The sequence below is a fragment of the Acomys minous genome, assembly GCF_964271855.1.
Source record: "Acomys minous genome assembly, chromosome: 11".
In the NCBI taxonomy this organism is placed as follows: domain Eukaryota; kingdom Metazoa; phylum Chordata; class Mammalia; order Rodentia; family Muridae; genus Acomys; species Acomys minous.
The window spans coordinates 71,835,992-71,856,348 of NC_140492.1; the positions used below are offsets into that span (position 1 = coordinate 71,835,992).

At 36.9% G+C, this 20,357-nt stretch overlaps 1 long non-coding RNA gene and 1 gene segment (V, D, J or C); both read left to right on the forward strand.

The window, feature by feature from the left end:
• Nucleotides 1–20,357, forward strand: part of LOC311609387 (immunoglobulin lambda constant 6-like) — a 463,931-nt gene that overhangs the window by 235,321 nt on the left and 208,253 nt on the right.
• Nucleotides 1,292–19,397, forward strand: LOC311609390. Its single transcript, XR_014783373.1, has 2 exons — nucleotides 1,292–1,421; nucleotides 19,297–19,397. It is a non-coding gene; the product is annotated as an uncharacterized lncRNA (long non-coding RNA).

Consider the following 20,357-nt stretch of genomic DNA (forward strand, 5'->3'; position numbering starts at 1 on the left):
AGTCTTCCTCATAAATTAAAACAGAAAAAAATTCCTCTAATTATTACCAACTATAGCATACATTAATTTGATTGTTATTCACTGTAACCTGTAAGAGGGATCAGAATAAAGGTTTATATTCCTTCTACCATGAAATCACCAAACATTCAGGAAGAGCAGAATTACAATGACCTAGCCCATGAATATTGATGTGTCAAGTGCAGAACCTTTGAGATTTCAGAGCCATGTATCTGAAAAACTATGGGAGGATATGGACAGTTAGTGGACAGCATGCATGATACTGAATGACATTTTAGTTTACCATAGGAACATACATGAACATAGTCTTTCAAAAATGAAGCATGGAAAAATTGCCAATATCACTGAAGAGGTACACAGCAATCTCCTTTTGTTTGCTCTGAAATTGTGGGGGATTCCTTCTGCTGTACTTATTGTTCGATATGGAGAATTTCAAAGCATCCAACATTTCTTTTCAGTTCATGGTTAGATATTCACTAAGAGGAAGATTTTCCTTCTCCCTTGGTGTTGGGGTGCTGCATGGAAAATCTATAGGGATATCACAGAGATACTTCTAGAATCCCAACACTGGCTGTTAATTATAACATTTTATTTACTCATTATCTGATTTAAAACTGATGAATTGTTTTAATCTATAACATCTGTTTACCTTACGAGGCAAAAATGGGATATCCAATCCCCTTGAGCTGTAAAGACAGCTGGTTCTGAATTGTCTAACGTGGATGTTTGAAACCACCTCACACACTTTGGAGGAATATCAAGCATAGCTGAGTGCTGACTTACACTATTAATTACAATGTTCTAATGGATTCTTACCTAGAAATGACCACTAGTATAATCACTGCATTTCTAGTGTAAAACAAGACAGCACCTCTCACAATAACCACTGATCCTGTGTTGCAAAAGCACACAGTGTTACCCATGGCTTTAGTTGACATTTACAGAATTACATGAAGGGGCAATTCATGTTCCATTCAGAATGCAGATAGCCACTATGTGAATCCTTAAGTGTTCTCACTGTTGATAGAGGGCAACTTAGCAGTCATATACCAGATGGTTAAATTGGGAAGTCATGGCCAAACACCTGCACAGTGCTCCCTAGTTCCTCTCCTGTTTCTCCTTAATTTTCAGTTTTTTCTGTCCTGCCACTTGGTGGAGCCCACATCCTCCCCATGTCTAGTCTTTCCATTTCTCAGTCTGATTATATCTGAAATGAAAAGAGGGAGCTGTATAGTACACAGTAGAGGGTATTTGCATGAAGACAGCATGCAACTAAAATCCTAGCAACAGATAAAAAGGGGTGCCTAGCTATAATCTCAACAGTGGACTCAGGAAGGCAAACCTGATTGTCTTCACTATGACTTTGGCTCCAGTAATCCTTCTCTTCCTTCATCACTTAACAGGTGAATAGGTTTAAGGAATTCTGGGACAGTACTCTTTGTTGCTTGGAATGTTTGGAGCATAGTCTACCTTGTGAATGAGATTGCTTTATTTTTACTGACTTTTATTATTTTCTCCTTACAGGGTCTTATGCCCAGTTTGTGCTGACTCAGCCAAAATCGGTGTCAGGATCACTAGGAAGCACAGTCTCCCTCTCCTGCAAGCGCAGCAGTGGTAACATTGGAAGTAGATATGTGCACTGGTACCAGCAGCACATGGGAAGACCCCCAACCCTTTTGATCTATGATAATAAAAACAGACCGTCTGGGGTTCCTGATCGATTCTCAGGCTCCATTGACAGCTCCTCCAACTCAGCCTTACTAACCATCACTAATTCAGAGTCTGAGGATGAGGGTGACTACTTTTGTCAGTCTTATGATAGTGGCTTTACACGGTGATGTGAACCTTGGAGGAAGTGAGACAAAAACCTCCCAGAGCACTGGCTCTGAAACCATTTGTGAAAAAACTATTGCTATGTTATGTCTTTTTGAAAGGCACTGCTATTGAGGTTGTGAAATCATAATTTCCTCTATATTCACTCCAAGACTCCACTTGTAATCTGTTAAGAACCCTGGCTTTGACTCTTACTCATGTCACTAAGGTATAAATATGAGCTTTTATATCCTTGAGTTTCTGCCCCAACTGCTAAGAAAAGCAATCACACTGAATTAATATTAATTTATTTTCTTCTAATAATCTATTTCTGGGTACTTACACATTATTTTATAAATTTCCCCTTTCTGATACCTTTCCTGTCTCTCTGATATAAATATAAATTATTAATTCTTCATAGGAAGATTAACAAAATCACTATGAATTAATTGAAGAAATAATATAAAGAATGGAAATATATAACTCAAACATACAATTAATTACAAGAAAATATATATACTGATGTAATCATTTCATGAAGAATAAACAAAAAGATCGCTTTTGGATCAAAATGGAAGTGAAACCGAAAGACATAGAGAAGACCTAACTGTGCTAAATGATCAAAGGATGAAAGTAAGATGATTCCACTCTCTGGTAAACATCTGGATGAATTCTTATAGGAAATCATATATGGGCAGTAAAACCCTGCATTGGTTAGTTCTTAAGATCACTTTGATTATTGCATAAAAAATAAAAACACATAAATTTACACAGAAATAGAAAAACACATATATGTTTGTGTGTGTGTGTGTATATATATGCATATATATACATACACACATATATATGTAATATATATATGTATATATATACATATATGTGTGTGTGCATATATATATATATATATATATATATATATATATATATATATATATATATATTGCTTTGGTCTTCCATATTGGACATCCATATTGCTCATGTGGTGATTGCTGTTGAAAGATCAGAAGTCCAATACCCATGAAATGTTGGAGACTCTAGGACATTAAACCACATGGTTAGAAAGCAGCTATCCTGTGAGGTGGTCAACTGTGGGGAGGTTTTGTAATTTAGAAGAAGAGAGATTAGAGATACATAGATGAAAGAGAATATAATAGTAGAGAAGCAGGGGAACAATTTGAAAGGGAGGATCGGTTTTAATTGTAAGATTTGATTGGTTGGAGTAATAGTCTATGACTGTGTAATCAGTCCAGCTGCAGAGAGCAAACACCATGGTTAAAGGCATGAAACTTAACAAAGCATGCACTATACCTTCTAAAAGTGAAAGAAATCATTTTAAAAAGACAGTCCTATAGAGAAGGCCCATCCCTGCATGGCTCACTCTTAATAACCCATATGTGTGGTGAATGTATGCTACAAGATGGTCTGCAGAATTCTTATGGCTTTCAGCACTGTGAGAGGCTCTGTGCTGTGGGAAGCTGTCTGAGGTGCGGTGACTTTCTCAGCCAGGTTTTAAGTAGAGAAAGTACTTACTTTCCAAAGAGAAGTAGGGAGTTTGATGTTGATATATAGATGAATGAAAGTTAAGAGACGCAGAGTCCTTACCACAAACTTTGCAAGTGGAATTGGCTGATGTATGATATATTTTAATGCAATGATCATTTTTTCTTCTTTTGTTCAGAAGAGCTGTCTATTTGGAAAGTAGGTTATTGGAATTAGCTTCTATTTGTTATCAGGTTCTTGAAAGCGATTATTATATTATTTTCTTCATGAAATTGGGCTCCATAAGGATTGGTGCATACAATTTTAGGATGATAATATCATCTTTGTTATCTATTAGAATGCAGTATGTGCCTTTATCTCTTCTTTTTAGTTTTAGTTTTATTTCTATATTTTTCATTAAGAGAAGAGTAATGCTGGCTTTACTCCTGATCTTCTTTGATTATAGTGATCTTTTTCCTACTTTTTATACTTAATCAGACCCTATCTTTGCAGCTAATAAGTATTTCTTGCACACAGCTTGCATGTGGATTTTATTTACCAATACATTCATTCTCTGTCTTTGATTTGGAAAATTGAGACTACTGAGACTTAAAGCTACTAGTGACATGTGTTTTAACTATAGTCATTGTCTTGTTAATTTTTGATGCTTTAATGCTATGTTCTTAGTGCCACTTGTTTAAATTTTTCAATATTATTTTAATTAATTATATTTTATTGAAAATAAAATGGTTTTATACAATACTTTTAAAATGTAGTTTCCCATCCCTCATTTCCAATTCCCTCAGCTCTTCCAAAATCCTTCTCACCTCACTATGTATCACATGGCATGGCCCACTTCTCTCTATTTAGAAAACAAACAGGAAATATTTTGAATAAAAAAAAATAAAGGAAAATAGCAAATCCAGGAGAAAAATTACACACTAATAAACAAAATATTTAGGAATAATATAAGCAATAAAAGTAAGATTAATAAGTAATGAATCTATCCTTTCTTGGAGACACTAGTGTCACAGACTCAATTCCCAAGGTGTTCCTGTCACACATGTCCTCCAGCAGGGAAAGTTTTCCTTGGGTTTGTTGGCACAAAGTGGTAGTTGCCATCTAGGTTTCTATGCCTACTCAAGCCACATTCTTCCTGCCTGACCATACTGAGCCCAGCAACTTGACACTTTTTTGGCCTCAAGCACCCTGGACACCCTTTGTCATAGACCCATTATTGTCTTTGCCCTGGATTTCATATCTACTAGTTTCCATTTAGAGCAGAATTCTTCCTGATATCTGGTTTAGAGCATTCCCTTCTTATCTGGATCATTGTGTTTCATAATAAAGACTATTCTCAGTATTTAGACTGTGGACATCTGAGAAAATGTTGACATGACTCTGAAGGCTGTACAGTCATGATGAATGACCCCAAGCTAACTCTTCAAAGAAACTTCAATAGCATCAACATAGAGCTGAGTAGTCTTGGAAAGAAAAAGCAGAGGGTCTGGGTTGTCAAATGGTGATATAACAAAATGAACAGCTCACTGTCAGAACTATTTGCATTCATGTTCAGAACATGAATAATGGTGTTACAATGTGCTCCTTTTACAAGAAGAGATCTCTGTATGATCCATTCCTCATCAATGTCATTAATCCTGGGAATAGATGTTTGCTTGATTCTGATATTTCTTGGTTGAAAAATATATCTGCTGCATTCAGATGAGGACAGATGTTGCTTGTTCTGTCTCTCAAGCCAGGAAGGAAGAATTTATCCTTTAAGTAATTGATATTGAGCTTGTTTAAAATTCAGTGACAATGATTCAGCATCCACAACAGTTATAAACAAGGACATCAGAAATTTTGTGAATGGTGTCTGTGTCTAATGAGGAAACCTGCATGAGAATGTTGAATAAGGATTTAGCTACATATTCCAGAAAAACCACTTAATTATAAGTGTGATTTATATATAAATGGGAACAGTAGAACACACACACACACACACACACACACACACAAACAAACAAACATTATGTGAAAAAAAATCTCAAAAAATAACATTGAGTGTGTGTGTGTGAGTGTGCGTGTATGTGTGTGCATGTGTGTCGGTTACCTATTTCTGAGTATGTGGCCTGAACTTAGATTATGATTTACGAACACAGTAGGAAGTCATTGAACAACAAAGATGTGTGTGTTTGTGTGTGTGTGTGTGTTTGATGGAGAGACAGAGAGAGAGACAGACACAGAGACAGAGAGAGATGGAAATATCATCTGAATTGAGGATGAAGTCTCATTTCCAGTACTACTCTCTGCACTGGAACCTCATCTGTCTTGAGTTTTTGCAGATTCTATGTGTGCTGTTACAATCACTGGGAAGCCATATGCACATCAGTCCTTTTTTGTGTGGAAGTCACTTTTTCCTTAGTGTCTCTTAGACCCTTTCCATCCCCTAGCCACAGTTCTATAGTTTGCTAGAGAGATACCATTTCTCCCTCTCTACGTGTTGTTCAGTTTCAATATCTTTCTTAGTATCTTCTACTGCAGAATGAACTTTCTCTGACAATGGATGTGTAAAACACTGAACAGTGGGTATTACAAAATGTCGTTAGAAATTATTATATTGCTACTTTCCTTTCTGAGAAAAGCAGTGTTTGATTTTCCCCTTGATCCATGACCTAGGTTGTCTTGGATTCTAGGACACATATTCTGGGTCAGGCATGGGTTCCTTCTCCTGGAATAGGCCCACATTCATTCAGATAGTTCTTGATTAATACCACAAATTTTATGCCACAATTGTACCAGCTTAACATACAGACAGTTCACCATTATAGCTGCATGATTTGTAGCTGGGATGAGGTTTAGCTTTCTTCTTCAGTATCATGCAGGGCACGTTTTTGTACCATGTACCCTAATAGTGGTGGAGGATCTAAGTAGGTTCTCTGTGTTTTATGAGATATGTAAGTGTTGTTTTTTGGAATAGGGCATTAACATCTATTTGTGAACAGCAACCAATAGCCTGACTTATTTTGAGTCATGAGGTTTACCTAGGGCTCCTTTCATCAACTAATCAATGATATAAAGCATTCCTGGTATTTTAAAGTCTGACTTGTGACAAGAGAAGCCTCATTAGAACTTCATCTACCCAGTTATTTGGTGTTTTCATTAAGATATCTTGTGTATACATAAATATTTTTTTGATTTCTTACTGTAGTATGTTTTCATCTATCCCTGCAAATGAAGTTTAGTTTTAGCTTTTTCTCCTTCTATTCCCTTCATTAATCACTGGTCTGATTCTTCCTCTCACTATAATTACATTGTTTCTACATAACTATATCATCCATTTCCCATTCCTTAGGAGTTCCTTCCCTTCCTCTGAGTTCATTACACAATGAACTTGTGACTATATGGAGTGTAGCACATCTACTTTTATCACAAAAATAGCGTCTTTTCTCGTAATATATCCTAATTACATTCTACCCTCTTTCTAAGCCTCTAAGTCTCTATCACCTCTCATCAATTCCAGATCCACGCCTTTTCTGTCTCTCATTATAAAAGTACAGGCTTCAAAGGGATAAAAACCAAACATGACAAAATAAATTATAAGATAAAGAAAAATTATCACATCTCAATGCACAAGGTAACCCAAGAGAAAGAAAAGTGCCTCAAAAGCAAACCCAAGAATTAGAGACACTCTAATTCATATACTCAACATTCCCATAATAATACTGTGCTGAAATCTATAATATAGATGCAAAAGACCTGCTACAGACCAGTGTAGGCTATATGCTGGCTATGTTCTTCTCTTTGAGTTTATATGAACTTTGCTTGGTTGATTCATAGGGCTTTGTTCTCCTGGTGTCCTCTATCCCATCTGCCTCTTACCTTTCTATCTCCACTTAAGGGGGATTCCTTAACTTCTGAAGGGAAGAATTTGGTGGCAACAACGCATTTAAATCTGTGTATTCCAAGGACTCTTCTCTAAATACTTTCTGGTTGTGGGTCTTGAGGCATGTGTAAGGAAATCTTAACACCGAATATACATATAAGATAAAATGTAGTGTGCTTATCTTTACTATGGCCCTTGATTTTTTCACTCTTTTGGACTTTTATCATGAAAGTTTGTTGAATTTTCTCAAAGGTCATTTTTATCTAAAAACTGATCATGTGGTTTCTGTCTTTCAGTTTGTTTAGGTCCTAGAATATGTTTATTGATTTTTTGAATGATGAAATATCTTTGCATATCTGGCATGAAGCCTACTTGACCATGGTGGATGATCTCTTTGATGTGTTATTATACTCATTTTGCAGGTATTTTATTGAGAATGTTTGCATCTAATTTCATAAGCAGAACTGCTTTATATTTTTTCTTATTGTTGGTTTTTGTGTGGTTTAGGCATCAGGGTAATGTAGGTGACTAACAATAATTTTAAAAATTGGTCATAGAAGAAAAGTTGAATAAAATATATCCCATAAATATGCTAAATAATTATTTATCAATTTTAAATTTTTTATTTTTAAATATTTTATATTGTACCATATATATTTATATTATTATAGTATTGTATGTACATTCCATAAACCACCTACAATAAGAATAACCATGAAATAATCAAGAATTATATAAATGTTCCATTCATAGTATTTAGTCTATTTGTATTTGGCAGCCTGGATGGAAACCTTTCCTATCTTAGTCCATCCAAAATTCTGAATGTAATTCAGTGTCTATCATATCTAGTCATTATAAACTTAAGACATCTATCTAGACCTAAAAACAACTTAACCCCTAAACAAATAAGCTTAATTGTAAAACTTATCTGGTGTTCAACCCCATCAGAGACTTGAGAAGGAAGACAATTAATTACCTGAGTAGACAAGGCATGCAGGGTTAGCAGTTCCCAAATGAGAAGATGACAGAGAAAATCTGTAGCCCGAAGAGTCATCCTAAATTCCCTATAATGTTAGAAGATCATAATCAACTGTCAGGACCAATATATCTGACAGATATATATGAGGTACGAACTATTGAGGACTTGCTTACCCTTTCTTGGCAGAGTTTGGCCATTGACTCTGCTTCCATCCAGGCTTGCCTTTTTTCAGGCAGAATTCTGTCTGTGGTAGAAAATGAAGACATTTTTCCCAGTGGCTGAAGCCATCTCCATAAGGAGGTTCTTTGGTGCTCATCATCCTCTAGGAGGTAGGCATGGGATTGCCAGGAGTAAACATATCTCATTGTCAATGAATATGTAAAATAATAAAAATATCTTTAAATGACATATTCTGTATGTCTCTGGCATTTTGAAGACTTTTCTTACTATTTTACCTTAGCTTTCTACAGTATCATCTCTATCTGTTGCACCTAAGATGTATATTCTTCTGATAAAAATAGAGTAGTAGTTGAATATGACCCTGATTGGATCAACTAACAATTAATTTGTATAACTTATCCTAAACATCTTGCAATAACACTGTCAATATATTGTAAGTATACCTTATATTATAATTGAGTTATATAAGAACGATTCTGTATATTACAGTAGAAATATATATAAAGTGTGTAAAGAATAATTTTTAACTTGAAAACAATACCACTGTACCTAAAATTACATTTATTTTGCATCTATATACAAAATTCTATGCCAGCAAATTAAAAATAACCTTGTGAGTAACAAATAAGCCATTAAGTTGAGGAGTACATTCATTAATCTACTTTTGTTTAAACTTCCCTATATTTTTCTATATCCCCCTTCTTTCTTTTCAACCCCTATATCTAAATGTAAGAATAAATTATAAAGGAAAATAAACATCCCTGAGTCCAACCTTGTTTTCTCTTTAAACAAGACCAATAATATCTTATACCCAACTCCCATTGAAAATAACCCACTATAGCCCAAAAAACAACCAAAAACCTACCCAACCCACCTCAAGGAAAATGGTACATCATTCTCTTAAGGTTTCCTCTGGCTGACTCAGAATAAATCACATTTATAGGGACAAAAATAAAATTGGGGAAAATGGTTAAACAAGCTAAGTATTGCACTTGTGGTCCAGTTTCTAAATGTTGAAAAATTCCAGCCTTAATTAGAGTCCATTGTGGGACAGTCTGAATTCTGGAACAGTCGATATTCGACGCTTTCTTTGGAGCTGTCTCAGAAGATGCCTTGTTATGATGAGAGACAACAACCATAATCATTATATAGCAGAACATATTCAGGGTTTATTCCAAGGAGGGGAATAGCTGGGTCTTGAGGAAGTCCTATTTCCAGTTTTTTGAAAAAGCACAAGATAGATTTCCAAAGTGGTTGAACAAGTTTGCACTCCCACAAGCAATGAAGGAGTGTTCCTCTTTCTCCACATACTTGCCAGCATGTGCTGTCACTTGAGTTTTTGATCTTAACCATTCTGATGGATATAAGATGGAATCTCAAGATCATTTTGATTTCCATTTCTCTGATGACTAAGATACAGAGCACTCCTTTAAATGTTTTTCAGCCATTTGATATCCCTCTGTTGAGAATTTTTTTATTAGTTCTGAGCCCCATTTCTAAATTGGGTTATTTGGTTTGGTGGTATTTAATTTCTTGGGTTCTTTATATTTTTTGATTTTAGACTTTTTTCAAATGTAGGATTGGTGAAGATCTTTTCCCACTCTGTAGGTTGTCACTTTGTTCTGTTGACAGTGTCTACATGAGGTTTAGGTATCAACATGACTGTAGCCTCATAGAATGAATTTGGTAATGTTCTATCCATTTCTATCTGGTAGCTTGAAGAGTGTTAGTATTAGTTCACCTTTGGTGATCTGGTAGAATTCTGTGCTGAAACCATCTGGCCTGGGCTTTTTTGGTTGGAGGATTATTAACAACTCCTTTTATTTCTGTAGAAGAAGTAGGACTATTTAATTTGTTTATCTGATCTTGATTCAATTTTAGCAAGTGGAATCAATCAATAAAATTGTCCATTTCCCTTAGATTGTCAAAATTTGTGGCATATATGCCTTTAAAGTAGAATCTTCTGATTCTTTGTATTTCAGTGTCTGTTTTTATGTCACCTTTTCATTTCAAATTATGTTAATTTGTGTAGTGCCTCTCTGCCTTTTAGGTAGTTTGGCTAATGGTTTGTCTATTTTTTTTTATTTTTGTCAACGAACCAGCTCCTGGTTTTGTTTATTCTGTGAATTGTTCTCTTTATTTCTAATTTATTAATTACAACCCTGAGATTGATTATTTACAGATTCTACTCCTCTTGGATGTTCCAGCTTCTCTTTTATGCCTTCCAGATATCTCATTAAGTTGCTTATATGGGATGCTTCTGATTTCTTTAAAAAGGCATTCAGTGCTATGAATTTTCCTGTTAGCGCTGCTTTCCATGTGTCCCATAAATTTAGGTATGTTGTTCTTTCATTTTCAATGAATTTTAGGAAGTGATTAATTACTTTTGTTATTCCTTCCCTTACCCAGGTGTCATTAATTAGAGAGTTGTTTGGTTTCCATGTAATTATAGGCTGTTTGTTATTTCTGTTCCTGTTTAAGTCCAGCCTTAGACCATTGTCATCTCTTAGGATACAAAGTATTATTTCAATCTACTTGAATCTGTTGAGCCTTGCTTTTTGACCTACTATATGATCATTTTTGGAAAAAGTTCCATGGGGTGCTGAGAGAAAGGTATAATCCTTTGTGTTTGGATGAAAAGTTATGTAGATATGTTAGATCCACTTGATTCATAACATTGGCTAGTGTCCTTATTTCTCAGTTTAGTTTCTGTTTGATGACCTGTCCTTTGGTAAAAGTGGGATATTGGACTCCCCCACTATTAATGTGTGGGGATTGATGTGTGGTTTAAGCTTTGTTAATAGTTCATTTACAAATGTTGGTGCTCTTATATTGGGAGCACAGTTGTTTAGAATTGTGACATCCTCTTGGTTGAGTTTTACTTTGATGAGTATGAAGTGACTATCTTCATCCCTTTTGATTAATTTTGGTTGGAAGTCTATTTCATTAGATATTACAATGGCTACACCAGCTTGATACTTGTGTCCATTTGCTTGGCATACTTTTCCAGGCTTTTACCCTGAGGCAATGTCTACCCTTGTGGCTGAGATGCATTTCTTGAATACAGAAGAATGTTGGGTCCTGTTTGCGCATTTATTTAGATAGTCTGTGCTCTTCTATTGGTGAATTGAGACTAGTGATGGTGAGGGTTATTAATGACCAGTGAATGTTAGCTCCCATGTTTTTTATATTGGTTGCAGTAGAGTGTTTGTGTGGTTATGTTTTTGCAGTGGGGTAGTTATCTTTTTCCCCATGTAATTTGAGTTTTACCTTGTCACTTGGGTTTGGAGGTTTCCTTCTAGTAACTTCTATAAGTCTGGATTTGTGGATAGATACTGTTTGAGGTGGTTTGTTTTGTTTGTTTGTATGTATGTTTGTTTGTTTGTTTTGGAGGGTTGTTTTTCTTGTTGGGTTTTTTTGTAATGGAATATCTTATTTTCTCCTCAATGGTTACTGATAATTTTTCTGGGTATAGTAGTCTGACCTGGCATCTGTGGTCTCTTAGAGCTTTCAGGACTTAAGTTCAGGCCTTTCTGACCTTTCTAGTCTCTGCTGAGAAATTGGGTGTAATTCTGATAGGTTTGCCATTATATGTTACTTTACCTTTTTCTCTTGCTGTTTTTAACATTTTTCTTTGTTCTGTATATTTTTTCTTTTGATTATTGTGTGGTGGGACTATCTTTTCTTGTCTATTATATTTGGTGTTCTGTAGGCTTCTTGCATGTTTATGTGCATTTCTTTCTTTAAATTGGGAAAAATTCTATCATTTTCTTGAAGATATTTTGTGGTCCTTGGAATTGGACGTCTTCTCTTTCCTCAATCCCTACTATTCTCAGGTTTCATCTTCTCATGGTTTCCTTGATTTCTTGAATGTTTTGTGTCACAAATTTTTCAGATTTAGCAATCCGTTTGATGGTTGCTTCAAGTTCTATGATTGTATCTTCTAGTCCCAAGATTCGTTCCTTCATTTCTTGGAATCTGCTAGAGAAGCTCACCTCTATGTTGCTTGCTTTCTTCGCTGAGGTTTCTCATTCCAGGTTCTTCTGTCTGTGCCTTTATCATGGTTTCCATTTTCATATTTACGTCTTGAACTTTTTTATTGATTTCCTTCACCTGTTTATTTGTACTTACCTGAATTTCTTTCAGTGTCTCGCTATAGGCCTCTGTTATCTTCAACCTGTTTGGTTGCATCTTCTTGCATTCGTTTACAAAATTTATTCATTTCTTCCATTACCATCTTCATTAATAAGGATTTGAGGTCATTTTCTTGTACTTGGACTGTGTATGAGTTCTCACGGTTGCTTTCTTTGGGACAGCTGGCATCTACAGATGCCAAATTGTTTTGGATTTTGTTGTTTGCCTTCTTACACAGTTCTTTAGTCATCTTGATGTCTCTGATGTTGGGAGGCAGCTTCTGGTGTCCTTCACTGATGGAAAAGAGTGGATAGTTGGTGAGTGAGTATAGGTCACATGCTTTTGCCTGTGGGTACCAGAGAGTTCTTCCCTGGAACAGACAGGTGACCTGGTTTCCACTCCAGGAGATTTTGTTCTACACCTTAGGCTCACAAATGGGTCAGTAGAGTTAGGATAATACCAGGTCCCATTTGTGCTACTGAGGTATTTCAGTGCAGCTGTGTTGGGGCTGCTTTTTAGTTTTCTGACCCCACCACTTAGGGCTGTTCAGGGTCTCCAAAGAGCATGAGAGACCCTGCCTGGTTGTGTAGACTAGCTAGGCCAGGCTTTATCTGCCCAATTTTGCAAGCTTCTTCTACCACAGCCGGTAGCCAGGCACAGGTCTTGTCCCATTCAACCCAAGCACACTGTGGCTGGGCAACATGGGCCTCTTTGTGGCCTCATAGTTCATGTTCCTGCCCAGAGCTGTCCCAGTAAGTTGTGGCTTATCTTCATACCAGCATCCAAACCCCTTGAGGGCAGTCCAGTTTCTCTCAAGAATGTGGAAGAACCTCCTGGCCCATAGGGACTGGCTAGGCTAGGTTCTATCTGCCAAATTTTGCATGGTTGGCCTGCCATGGCTCCAGTCTGGTCCTGTTCAGACCACATGCACTGTGGCTCAACAATATGTTCTCAGATGCCTGGGCTTCCCCGTGGTCCCCTGGGGCCCTCCGTACATTGGCATGTGGTGTGTGTGAGGGTGTATGAAGACAGGCTCACTCATTTCCGTTAGACTTCTTCTGGCCAGGAACTCTAGTGTTCCACTGTCTCACACACAGAGTTTGGGATATAAAGACTGGCTGACATCCACAGCTGAGTTCCACTCTAGAGTCTTGGGAGTGGGTTCAGGACCTCTATGAGCTGTTGGTTGGCCTGGAGCAAGGCCTCTCTGTGGTCTGAAGTGTGAGGGACACCAGTCACTTAGTGTTCTCCAGTATATGCAGTCTGTGGATGCAGTCAGGTTCCTGGTCTCCTTGCAGTAGATCAGATATATTGTGTGATAGAAGCCACCATCTTGGAAAATGATTTTAATTTTTTAAAATGAGACAAGTAGCACACTTGCTAAGGCACACTTGACTTTAGAAAGGACTGCTGAACTAAACCTGCATATAGAAATCCTAACCCCTGAAAAGGAATACCATAAATGTATTGCACTGGGGAAGAGAATACGATCTTGTATGAACAGGAAACAAAAATATATGTATTCCATCCAAAATGATGGAAATCAGATTGGACAGGTGGAGGCCTCCTGAAGACCTTGGCTGAAGACAAAAAGAAAGAAAGAAAGAAAGAAATCAAGGGGAATACACTATACAGGGAACATAATTTGTTGATCTTTTCACATGGGAGCAGCTCTGAGACTAACTTGAGAAATAAAAATGTCTCCACCCACGAATTCAACTATGTGTTACCAATATATCTCTGGCTACAAATATCTCAGGACTTGTTATCCTATGGAAAAAAATGTTTTTAAAGAATCATCTTCAGATGAACAATGGTTAGTGAACAGCTCATACATATATTAATATACACATTATCAAACATTTGAAATTTTATAGATTTTGCAGAACAAGCAGACAAGACACAAAAAAAATACTACAAGGCAAGTTGCTTAGGTGATCCTACCTCAGAGATGGCTTCAGTGACAATGCTTCCTCAAAAATGTGAATCCTGGATAATCATCCAGCATCATAGTCAGGACCACAGCTAAATTCTGAAATTTGTCATCTGAAAGACTCTGGACAATAAAAGTTACAGCAATCTTTATTAAGACTGGACAATATGCCAATTTTGCTACCACCCCAAAAGAAAATACATCCCAAATATGTAGGAGGCAATTTAAGTAAACAATGACCTATTCCCAAGAGGACCTGGATGATTTTTTATCGTTCTATGATTGATAGATGTTAGGTATTGTTTTAAAGCTGTCGGTTTTAGAAATGGGAATTAAAAGCATAGATTATTGATCTACTCTTAGACCAAAGAATATTCAAAATCCAAAATATACAAGATTATATTTGGTTGAACCATTCTAAGGCACTGTACCTATATAATTAATACACCTGCAAATTAAATTCTAGTCTTTTTGAAAGCCTCAATTACCAAGACTATAGAGTAATTATGAAATGCATATTAGTAGTGAGGCAATCAATCTCATAGTCATGTTAGGTACTAGTTTAGTTAATTATAAAAATGCAAACATTAGGTTGGCAGGTAAAAATCAGCTAGAAATAAACAATTCAGATATAGATGGTCTTCAAAAACCACAGAGATCTATAGAATGTGGCATTTACAGATATTTTATTAACAAGGCTTTTTTTCTTACAATGACAAGTTTCCAGTCCTGGCTACACGCCTGTTTTGTACCAAAGGGCATAAATAGATTCTTATGTGTCACGTAGCCACTGAGTGAGAAAATACCTTCATATCAATTACTGACAAAATACTGCCTGAAACTATACAAACTGGATGGAGGAGAGTTGACTGACAAGCTTTGCAAGGACAAGGTAGCTAAGTCCTTTATATTTTCTGCTTCACATAAAAGTCTTTCAAATATTATGGGACAGAAGGCTCATGATGATGCTACAAAGTTATGGGAGAATTTGGGAGACTGTCTTGAAATCCATCATTGTTATATTTTGGAAGCTGCTTGCCTGCAGTTCCTACATATTTAGGTAATATTTATTCCTTCTCACATCTCTGATGTGATAAAAGACTAGATAATTATAGTTTCACAGTTAAACTTAAATTATTCAGTGTGAAAGAATTTGATAGACAGAAGAATACCTTATCCAAGAGAGCTACATATACATGTGTACATATTATATAATAATTTTCATAATTGTTATTATTACACATATTTTGTTATTGCAAGGGAAATTGCATTTTATTAGACTAAAAGACGCTGTTGTAGGTATCATGCATAAGGTGATTTCTATATCTCCCATAACTGGTTGCAAGCCTTGTTCTGAGAATCTCTTGTCTCAGTGTTGAATAATCTCTGCTCCCAAATTGTCCTCTGAAATGTCATAAAGCAGCTTATAACCAGTCACTGAGCAGGGGAGAGAATAGGCTGGACTTCTTGTCAGCCATAGGAGAGGGATTTAACCTACGAAGTAGAGGTTTGATCCAAAAAAGACCTCTAAGAGACATAAGGAGAAGGAGCTACATCAGAAAAACTACAAAGTGCAAGTATCTTGGGATTTATACTGGGATGAAAACAGATTAGCTTAGAAGGTTAAGAAAAGAATAAAAGCTGCATTATTCAACATTATGATGTTGAAATGCTTATTAGTAAACAAATACAAAAGAGTCTCAATTATTCCTGTGATAGCTGGATTAAGAAAAAAGTTGGGAAACAGTTTTATAAAAATAAAACTCTAAGAGATTTTAACTTGTTTCTTAATACTGCACTTGTTTTATCTCTAAATTTGGTCATTTTATGTTTTTGTGGTTATTTGATTTGACAATTGTTAAAACAATTGCAGTATTGTCCGGACCCTTCTTCATGCAGTAATGAGCCATTCAATTACAATGATTTTGAATATTTTCCATTTTTCTGGTGTTTGTGATATCCAATTTTTATCCACAGTTAAAATATGGTCAGATAGGATGCAAGATATCTTTTTACATATATCTTTGGGATTTGATTTGTGTCTAAGTATTTGGTAAATTTTGGGAAAAGCACCATGAGAGCTGAGGAAGATTTAGGTTATTTATGACTGGGTGAAATATTCTGTAAATACCTGCTAGTTTCATCGGTTTCTGGCATTGGTTAGTTTCAACACTTCTCTGTTGAGATATTTTACAATTAGATATGTGCGTGTGGACTCTTTTGTTACTTACACATTTCATTTAAATAAGTCACTACTACAGAGGATAAGATATGTAAACTGGTTGAGCATATAGGTAGGAAATCATTTGTGGAGAATGAAGTAAACTGTGTATCAATGACTGGGATGCTGTACAGTATGTATCTCCTGGTCCTCAGTTGAAATATCATGATAGATATGCCTAGACAGAAAGGTTGAATGTGACATTGGAGTAATGTATAGTGTGGAAGAGTGGCAGGATGTGTCCTTAAAGTAAAGTAGGAATTGCTTGCAGCACACACATATATGCTCATGCTGAGCAGGAACCTTGGATATGGGACACAGGATAGATATGGTGGGTTGGGGGTGGATTTTTCATGGAAGACAATGCAGCTTCACAGTCTAGACACTAGAAATAAGTGAGGTATGAGATTGGCCTCGGTGGAGGTTTGGATATAGCAAAGGAGGAACCTGTGTGTTAATGCCAGTGGGTCATGGTTGTATTCTATAGGTAGGTTGAGAAGCAGGCAGGGTTGGCCAGATTAGTCAAGAACACTAAACGTGCAATATTGGCTAAGTATGTCAAGTTGAGAAAGTTGAACTGAGGGGAGTGTTAGGCAAATTCACCAGGCTTGACCCTAGAGAACAAAGGATGGGCCAGAACTGCCTGGATAGGTATCTTGGGTATGATATTTTATTTTCTTAGGAAAGTATATTACTTTATCAAATTCTATTTTATACCTTGAATTGCTTTCCTAACTTCATACAACCATCCATGTTTTGTGGTTCTCATTCTGGCAACTGTTCATTTCCTCTTGGAGTTGTTTGAAGCTACTTATTCTACAATTTTGAGATTTTTGTTTTATGGTGCTTCTAAGTTGTTTTATTCAGAATCCATTGCCATAGGAATATTATGTTTTATAGAGTAATACTGCATTGGTTATCAGTTTCTCTTATAAATTTGACCTAGGTAACCTGAGTCATATTTTTCTGTATCTACTCTTTCTGTATATTGGTATCTTGTTCCTTTCTGATTTAAAATAAAATAATTTTAAAAAGAAACAGGACAAAGTAAGAGAGAGTGTAGAGAGATGTGAGGGTAGATCTCAGAGAGTAGGGGGGGAGAGCAGAAGGACTGTAAAGAGCAGCTGTGGGTGAGAGTATCTCTGGGAGAAGCTAGAGGCTACTCTAGGAGAGACTCCTAGTAAAGTAGGCAATAGAGACTGAAGAGGACACTTTCTAAATAGATAAGTTTCCTGGTAGAAGGAGAAGAACAATCTACCTTTAAAAAGAAAAACTTTGATACACAATTTACCCTGTCTACAAAATGTTTATGGTTAAAGATAGTGCAGATAGACCAGAGCTTGAGGGAATGTTCAACTAATGTGTGGCCAAGCCAAATCCTCACCTTGTGAGAGAGAGGCAACCAGTTACATTATTAACAATGCTCTTCTATTTTTGCAGACAACAGCCTAGCAGTGTTGTCATTCGGAGAGGCTTCACCATGTAGCGCTTGGAAACAGATACTGAGACTCACAGCCAAACATTGTAGGATGCATAGGGAGCCTTATGTAAAAGTGAGGGAAGGGGGAAATGATCTGGAGGTGCTAGGAACTTCATAAAAATATCAACAAAGTCTACTAACCAAGATCCAAATGTGCTGGCTTAAACTGAAATACCAACCATGGACCTTGTAGGCACTGAACAATGTCAAGCTTCATTTGGGTCCTCTAATAGGGCAGTGTGGGCTGTCAGTGTGGACTCTTTTGTCAGTTCTTGTTCACTTCCCCTAGGTGGGACTGCATTGTGAGCACACAAGGGAAGAGGACATGTTCAGGTCTGAGGTGCCTTGATAACTTGGGTTGATGGGAAAGGGCTTTCATTTTCTGAGAAATAGGGAAGGATAAGGGAGAGAGAGGGAAGGTGGGACTTGGAGGTGACAAGGGATGGAGCTAAAATATTGATTCAAGGTGAATTTTTAAAAAAGAATAACAAGCAATGCTCAACTCTGGCATAATGTTTTTGCATACTTTGACTAAACATATGGGAGTAGTGATGGGTTGATCTTGAGAGAAAAGACATTTATAGAATTGCATGAAGTGACAATTCATGTTCTATCCAGAATCCAGATAGTCACTATGGGAGTACTCAAATGGTCTCACAGTGTTGGCAGAGGGCAGCTTAGCAGGCATATACCAGATGGCAGAACATGGTCACTTTGGGGAGTCTAGGCTGGCCACATGCCTAGTGCTCCCCAGTTCCTCTGCTGTTTCCCCTTCATTTTCAGTTTTGTCTTTACTGCCACTTGGTGGAGCCCACATCCTCCCTAAGTGTAGTCTCTCCATTTCTCAGTCAGGCTCTATCTGAAATGAAAAGAGCGACTTGTATACTACACCGAAGAGGGGTATTTGCATAGACACACCATGCAATGAGAATACTAGGGACAGATAAATAGGGGTGCCTAACTATACTTTGTCCATTGATCAGGAAGGTGATCTTCACTATGGGTGTCTTCACTTGGGCTCCACTGTTCCTTGTCTTCCTTCTTCATTTAGCAGGTGCATGGGTTTAAGGAATTCTGACACAGTACTCATTGTTGCATGTGATATTTGGGGAACAGTCTTCTTTGTGAATGGAGTTGCTTTTTCCTTACTGACTTTCTTGTTTTCTTCTGGCAGGGTCATATGCCCAGTTTGTGCTGACTCAGCCAAAATCTGTGTCAGGATCACTAGGGAGCAGAGTCTCCCTCTCCTGCAAGCGCAGCAGTGGTAACATTGGAGACAGCTATGTGAGCTGGTACCAGCAGCACTTGGGAAGACCCCCAGCTCTTGTGATATATAGAGATGATAAGAGGCCAACAGGGGTTCCTGATAGATTCTCAGGCTCCCTTGACAGCTCCTCCAACTCAGCCTTTCTGACCATAACTAACGCACTGGCTGAGGATGAGGCTGACTACTATTGTCTTAGTGGTAGTACACAGTGATGTGAACCTTGGAGGAAGTGAGACAAAAACCTCCCAGAGCACTGGCTGTGAAAAGACTATTGCTATATTATGTCTTTTTTAAATATACTATTTCTACCCGTATCCAACCCAAAATTTCTGTGACAGAATTGTAACTATAAAAACATTTAGATTTATATCATGTTTCATATCTCATGTCTACTACTTGCATTTGGTCCCCAACTTCCTCTTATATTTGGCTATTCTTATTCTCCTATCTACATGTTTTACTGTGGCCACATGAATGTTTGTTTATATAAATCCATATGTTATTCGCTGGATGCTGCATATGAATAAAAATATAAGGTTTTATGAGTTGACCTAAGAGTGAACATTTATGTCCACTCATATTCCTGCAAGTTTTAACATAGTATGTGTGTGTGTGTTTGTGTGTGTACAGGATTTTCACAACACCTAATATCTTTTATTTCCCTCTCTATCACTCATTTTCCACCTTTCTTTGGCAAAGTATTATGCTCATTTGTCTAAAGCATTCACACTACAGCTTTTTGGGGTTCTTTATTTTATTGGAATAGGCTTCAGGAACTACCTATTGGTGTTTTTCAAAACCCATGATTTAGGTGTTGCTAAATACTCTCACAGTTTCCTCCTCCCTGGCCCATTCTTCTCAGGACCATAAATGTGGAAGGTGTAGTAGTTACTGCTCATCTGCCTGTGTGTGCAAGAAAATATCCCATAAGGTTTGAATCAAGTACAGGAAAAATGGATATATTCCAT